The sequence below is a fragment of the Miscanthus floridulus genome, chromosome 9 (assembly GCF_019320115.1).
Source record: "Miscanthus floridulus cultivar M001 chromosome 9, ASM1932011v1, whole genome shotgun sequence".
NCBI classification, from domain to species: domain Eukaryota; kingdom Viridiplantae; phylum Streptophyta; class Magnoliopsida; order Poales; family Poaceae; genus Miscanthus; species Miscanthus floridulus.
In genome coordinates, this window is record NC_089588.1 from 139,866,362 (window position 1) to 139,874,114 (window position 7,753).

Below are 7,753 nucleotides of genomic sequence, written 5' to 3' on the forward strand. Positions count from 1 at the left end.
TTTTAGTTACTCTGAGCAACAACTCATTAGCATTTGAATTTGGATTTCTTTATAATTGCTGACCCATCTGCGGATTAAAATTTTGAGTACCTTGATACCTTGGATTTGGAATCATATGGTGGGTATAATCTGTGCCATAATGATATCCTTGTGTAATCTCTATCTGTTGAGTCCTTTACTGATTTGCTGCTTGAAGTCTCTGATTGTAAACGTTAGGATCTGTATCTTTACGAATCCTTTGAACTAATGGTGCTATTTTTTAAGCCGATGGTGGTATTTGGCCTGATGTGCCAAAATTAACCATTTGATTCTGAACTTGCCCTATTGGCTGTTGCACATGCTGCACTGATGATCCAGGATTATACTGTATTTGATTAGTAGTAGTACCCTAAACTTGCTCAGATGAGCTCTGAACTGCTTGGGCATCATCATTGCCAGCTAGTGCTACGTCTTGATGGCTAGTGCCGGCTTGATTAGTCCCCTGAGTCGATGGATGTGGAATGTTATAATAAGCCGGTCCAATCTGATCAATTGGATATCCATGAAACACCTCCTTCATGGTATTGTGGAATGTATTAAAGAAAGATGTATTATGATTCAACATGGCATCATGAACAGATTTGTTGACAGCATCTACAAAGAAACGCCTATCATCAACTTCATCTGTATCTAACTGCCCATGTATCAAAACTCTTGACAATGGATATTTTTGAATAACTTTATTGTCACATGTCTTGGTGTAGGACAACAACCACTCGTTCTGATAGTCCTCTATAGCCTTACTAATGACATCCTTATCCTCATTAGGTAAGTCTTCATAAGGTACCATAAGAATGTCCCTGTTGTTGTGAGCTGCCATGACGATTGTGGTCCCACCGGGAGTGCCAAAAAGTGTGTTGGCACAAAAATATGGCAATGCGACCAACACAGAGCAAGCCGGACGATCTGAACGGAATGAGATTGGAGATCTGCTTGGCTTCAACACAGGACCAGTCGATTCTGAAAACCCGATGATGTGCTAGTCAATTTGACCTGCAATTGACAATGAGAGAAAATCTTATCAGTAATTTAAGGCAGAACATGTCGGTGTTGCTCCAAATAGTTCCAAATATGCGGCTAAATAGCCGATTCGATAAGGCTACCGACTAAATAGTTGATATCCAACATATCAGTAAAGCAAGGATCGCTAAATTGAAGATTATTGGATAATATCAATGATAATGGTATGAATTAAAGATAACCGATACTCATGGGTCATAGCGATTTTATTATAATTGATTAATCTAGACGAAACAAGTACAATACACCCAAATATAAGTAATATAAGAAAACATCATCAGCTAGATGGATATAACTAGTGTAAAGCATTGAGCCGATAAGTTTAACAAGAAAGGATATAACATGCGAACAAATCGACTGTTTAGTACAAATAAATCTACAAATACTATGAATCTAATCTGTTACCATCAATAATGAGGTTCGATCGGATCGATACAGCTATGATAATGATATCACTACAACAAATCCTCACATCCACGTACAATATGTGGTCGTCGGTTCTGTTTGCAGTCCGTTCCGTTGTTGCACAAAGTTGTCCGACGACCAAAATATGCTCGATCGTCATCCAGGTCCCAGCGTGGTCGCTATGCCTCGGTTCCTCTCTTCTCCGCGCCCACCTCCCGCACCCAAACTTTCCACCACCGCATCTACTTGATTGATACCCCTACGCGCCTGGTCCCTGGCTCCCCGCCGCAAAGCCTCCTCTCCCGAGGGCATCTCCCTTCTCTCCTAACGTGCCATAGCAGGGGAGGACCCGGGTGACGGTGGCCGCGTCGATGTGTGCCCACCGTGCGATGGTGCCGGGGCTGGGGGCCTCCACAGGTCGCCCTCTATGCACAACCGACGATATTTTCTGTCTGCGCTATGCGGCGACGAGGCCGGCGGCGGCCGTCCAACAGGTGAATGACTGGCTGTGGGCGCCCAGTTGACCTGATCTTCACGTGCCCCAACTGTAAGCCATCATCTTCCTCAATAGGATTTTCCTCAATCCCCATCTGCATCTCGAGGAGAGCCTGCATCTTCCATCCCCTGCAGCAGTAGGACTGGGTTGCGTTGTTCGCTCGAGGGATTGCCGGCTTCTCGCTACCTATTTCAGTTAGTACAGGTATGTTCCCCAATGTTAGATTTTGACATTTGATTGTTTTATTTTTCAGTAGTTAATAATTGTGGATAGGTTTTTGTCTCAACTAGAACACTAGATCAGATGATATGGTTTCCTTTCTTTCAACTTTGTACCTGAGAAAGTAATTTTACATGTTCCTTCATGGATGCGTGCTATCTACTTGAAGAACCCTGACTGTTGCTTTGGAGTAGAGGGGAGGGTACCTTTGTTGTCTATGTGATTCAATGTTTATTGTTTTGGATGTGTAATGCATCTTTAACAAAGGGAATTTGTTTGTAGATTGCATCTATGCTATCTCAGAAAATTTGCCAAGTGCCTCTGCTAATCTTCTGTTCTAAAGTCTTGAACCAAGGTAACGTTTATGGATTTCTTCTGCAGAATTCAGTTAATAGTACAATAAGCACCAAATGTCTGAACAAAACTGCTCGTGGAGAGTCCTTGTACTTAGTACTAATAAAGGTTGCCTATAATCTATACTTGTATAAATCTCATATTTTATATTATGGATTACATCTTAAATTTTAACTAGACTGAATTAATTATCTAAAAAACTGCCCTGAAGTTATTAATTTATTGTATCAGTAAGAAAGAAATTTGAGTATTGGTTGCCACCTGAATAAGAAGATCGGGCCATCGATACATGTAATTTGTTTTTATCTATACGAGCATTCCAGTACTGGACTGATGATGCTGTACGTAGGCTTCAAATTTATGTGAGTTTATTCTCTTGTTCTACATAATGCAGTTAGTTTTTATTTGGTCTTTGCTTAAGTACCATGATTTTTTCTCTTATCAAACATATGCAATATTAATGTGTTGACTGTTTGTAGTCAGTAACATGAAAAGACTGCACGAGCCACTATATAAACTCCTCATGAGGCCAGGTCACGGCAGCAGTGATTAGTGCTTCTAATCCGTATTCAGATAATGCATCATGTTTCGGTTTTCCTTGCCAAATTTCTTGGCTGAACCTTTTATGTTATCATATTTCAGCTTAGTCTAGATAATTATTCTTTCTAATCTGTATTCAAAGAATGCATCATGTTTCAGCTTCCATGCCAAATTCCTTGTCTAAACCTTTATGTTCTCATGTTTCAGCTTCCAGGCATTAACTTCATTGAAGGGGATGAGTATCATAAGATATATCAGCCTATGTAATGTTGCTTCAACTAGTCATTTTTCTTTAAGTTTGTACACTGTCTTAACTTTACCAAATGTGCACTTCGATATATTGAAAATTTAAATTAGGGAGCCTATTTCATATATATGAAAATAGCTTTGTCCCTCAACTGAAAATAGCAGAGTTCATGCTTCTTCATCCGTGTATTGGTACTGAAACTTTGAGGTAAAATAAGATAGGTTTGAGTTGTTATTGTATATTGCTTGGATGTCAAAATCTCAGATCTTCTCAGGCATAGTTCTGATATTCGGTGCATATTTGACATCAGTTCATTTAAGTATTAACTAGTTATTATTTTGTTTTGTTTATGCATAGTGTTAACATTGAAGTTACTGCAGGCTTTTCCTTGTTGACAAGACCAAGCTGTCAAAGGGTAATGTTGCAGAGTGCCTCCAGTTGAAGATTAGTATTCTAGTTATAGTAGTACTGGTGGTTTTCACCTTCAAGCATAGCTTATTGCTGCTAATTCTTTGTAATAGGAATGGTCCTGAAGTGAGGCACTGTTAGTTTCATGGTTAGCTGTTTTTTTTCCTTTTTTTTGCAAAGATATATCTTTATATGGTGACAAATTGGATAAATAATAATAGCTTGCTGTTGCAAGTTTATCAATTGTGGTTTCTCTGCTATGGAAAATTTCATTGTATATGGTGTCAAGTGGTGGCTGGTGTTATAAATAGGTAGCCAATGTGAAAAAATTATCAATATAAATATGGTTTAAAATATTATTAATTCCAAAAAAAATATGCTCATTATTACTAAAACATGGTCGTTAGTGCCTCATGATAGATGGTGTAAAAATATTAGCGATGAAAAATGTGGTGGTTGTTATTAGAAATGTGGTTGTTACAAATATAGTTTCAACGACTACATACTGTTCGGTCGTTGAAAAGTTAACGGTGGGAAATATTATGTGGTCGTTAATTGTATTAACGGAGCTTTTAACGACCATGGACGACCACACTTCTGTGGCCGTTAACTTTTAACGACCACATTAGGACCTTTAACGACCACATATCCCGTCGTTAATACCTCTTTTTCTTGTAGTGTATCAAACTAAAGCCAAAGAGTCGATAAAACCATCCATATGTCAACAGGTTCATGGAAACATGTTATATGCATGAAGTCACAGGCAAATCGGCTAAACTATCCGATTGTATTGCATAGCAAACAAACAGAGTACATGTCTCGATTGTGAACAAAACCACTAGCCAATTGTATTGCATAGCCGATTATATGCATGAAGTCTTACCAGTGAGGTTCGACCGGGTCGATGCAGCTATAGTAGTGTCATTAGACACTATGTAAAAAATGTTTTTTAGCAACAGGACGAATTTTTTGTAGGGGCGGCTCGTGATGGAGCTGCCCCTACAGTGGCGTGCTCGGGAGCCCAGACACCAGCCGTCCCTACAAATGGAACAGTGAGGCAACTGGTGATTGAGCCGCCCCTACAAATGCCCCTGTATAAATACCTCCGATTTGTAGGGGAGGCTCAATCACCAGCCGCCCCTACAAATGACCCACAGATAAAGCAAACTGCAGCACCTTCTTCCTTCTTGGGTCACTCACTCCAACCCGTGAAAGAAAGGTGGGGAGGCCTTGGGCACCTTCCAAAAATTGCTCAACTAAGGGGGAAGGTTTTGGTCTCAAATCCTTTGGTGGAGAGGTTGTAGAAGGTAAGAAAATGTTATTCCACACTTTTTTTTGAAGTTTTAATGGTTGGTTAGTGAGTAATTAGAGTTTTGTTTTTCTCTCTCTTCTATGGTGCTTGAGCTACTTATAAAGCAAATTAGACCCAAGTTTTGAATGTACTAGGGTAAATTAGGGAGGGGAACAAGATCATACCCTTATTTGGTCCATGTTTCTTGAATTTAGTGAACAATTAGTTAGTTTTATGGATGTTTCATATGCATGTGGATCTAGATCTAGGGTTTGGTTTTTTTATTAATTTCATTTTTGTAAATTTATGTTTGATGAAATTTGACTAGGGTTTGCATGAAAGATATTGGGTAAAATATAATTGTTGCTAATTGTTGTCTTTGAAATTGTTTATTGTAATCAACAAATATGTATTTTAATTATTTATGGATAAATGGGCCATTAATTAATTTTCCTCTACCATGGTGTGTTTGTTTGCTTCATGTAATTATATTAGATTTATATTCATATATATCTGAAGTATATACAATTATTCTCAAGTAATTATTAATTTGATTCATTTTTATATATATCTGAATAAGTAGTCCTTTAGTGTTTGTTTTGTTGTTGTTGTAAAAGATGGAGTACAGGAACTCTTGGATGTATGATTCGTTAAGGTTCAAGGCAGGTTTCCGTGAAGAGGTGGATAAATTTATTGAAGCCACAAAGAAGCATGCAACGACATTGACAAAGAATAAGGATACAATTATTTGTCCCTGTAAAGATTGCAAGAACCGTATGGCATGGACAGATGTGACTATCATCAGATCACATTTGATTATGCGAGGATTTGTTGTGGACTACACAGTGTGGATTCATCATGGTGAAACGGTTATTGTTAACGACGAGGATAAGGAGGAATACGATGACGAAACCATAGAATCACTGTTCCAATATTCAGCAGAGCTTGATGCACGAATGGATTTCGAGTTTGGCAATGAACAAGGTGGTGATGCTGGTGGTTGGGATGGTAACGATGAAGGTGGTGCCAATAATGATGGTGGAGCACGTGTCGGGGATGAAGATGATTTGGAGGACATGATTCGAGCCCTTGGACCAGAGATTTTACTAAATAGCCCGAAAGGTTTAGAAAATTTGGAAAGGGTGACAAAAGCATTGAAGGAGACTGTGTATGGTGTTGAAAAGGGCTATCCGACACATTGGACATTGCTACGTTTTGTGCTTGAGCTACTCATCCTGAAGGCTAAGTACGGCTGGTCAGACTGTAGTTTCAATGATCTATTGCATCTTCTGTCATGGGTGCTGCCACAACCAAACTCAGTCTCCGGCAACACATACCAAGCGAAGAAGGTCATAAGTCCATTGATAATGGGGGTTGAAAAAATCCATGCATGCCCCAACCACTGTATACTTTTTCATGGCGAAACGTTCAAGTCACTGGATAAATGTCCCCGATGTGGGGCCAGCCGGTACAAGAACAATGACCTTTACGGTGGGGATAAAGCCTCCACGGGAAAAAAGAGGAATAGCAACGGTACAAAAAAGGTGGTACAATAATCTTAGCCCCCAGAGGACACTCCATTAGGCAACGATGCAAAGCAGAGAAGAATTCCTGCCTTGGTAATGTGGTACCTGCCAGTAACCGACCGCTTGAGACGTGTCTTCCTAAACCCTAAAGAAGCCACACTCATGACATGGTGGGATGATGAGCACAAGGTGGATGATGATAAGATTGCACACCCGGCTGATTGTAGTCAGTGACAAAGGTTCGATGAGAAGCACAAAGAATTCAGCGATGATCCAAGGAATGTACGATTTGGCTTGAGCACCGATGGAATGAATCCCTTCAATGAGAGGATGAGCGACCACAACACTTGGCCAGTGATCTTGACCATCTACAACATCCCAACGTGGTTGTGTCAGAAGAGAAAGTACCTTCTCCTCACTATTCTTATTTCTGGCCCTAAACAACTAGGCATTGATATAGACATGTTCCTCGAGCCTTTGATGCAAGAAATGGAGAGGCTATGGAGGAATGGGGAGCCAAAGTACGATGTGTTCTGAAAGGAGGACTTCATATGTAGAGCAATAATATTTGTTACTACCAATGATTACCCCGTGTTGTTTGCTTTGTCTGGATAGATCAAAGGGAAGATGGGATGCTTGGTTTGCTTGGATGGTACTACATGGGTGTACCTGGATGCATCCAAGAAGATAGTTTACCTAAGGAACCGACGCTTCTTAAAGACAAGTCACAAGTACCGCAGCAAATTGTTCTTTAGATTTTATGACAACACCCCGGAGATTGAACCCCCTCCAGAGAGACATCATAACGGAGAACACGTGTACAAAATGGTAAAAAACATATGCGTCGTCTATGGAAAAAAGAATCCAGATGGGACGAATAGAGATAGAAGCACACCCCCTGTCGAAGGCATACCTTTCAAGAAACAATCGATCTTCTTTTAGTATCTGCCTTATTGGCCAGACTTGGAGGTCCCCCATGCCATTGATGCTATGCACGTGTAGAAGAATGTCTTTGAGAGTCTCATTGCTACCTTGATGGACATAGGCAAGTCAAAGGATGGTCTGAAATCATAGAAAGACATGGTGCAGCTAAACATGATGCCACAGCTTCACCCGGTACCTGAGGCTAATGGAAAATACACTCTGCCCGCGGCGTGCTTCAATCTAACACCAGACAAGAAGAGAGCTATATGCACTTTCCTGAGGGG

The 7,753-nt window shown here is 40.2% G+C and overlaps 1 long non-coding RNA gene across 1 annotated transcript; it reads left to right on the forward strand.

The window, feature by feature from the left end:
- Positions 1 to 1,727: 1,727 nt before the first annotated feature.
- Positions 1,728 to 3,961, forward strand: LOC136483114 (uncharacterized). The gene is made up of 4 exons (XR_010765311.1): positions 1,728 to 2,011; positions 2,462 to 2,534; positions 3,281 to 3,336; positions 3,701 to 3,961. It is a non-coding gene; the product is annotated as an uncharacterized lncRNA (long non-coding RNA).
- Positions 3,962 to 7,753: the final 3,792 nt, after the last annotated feature.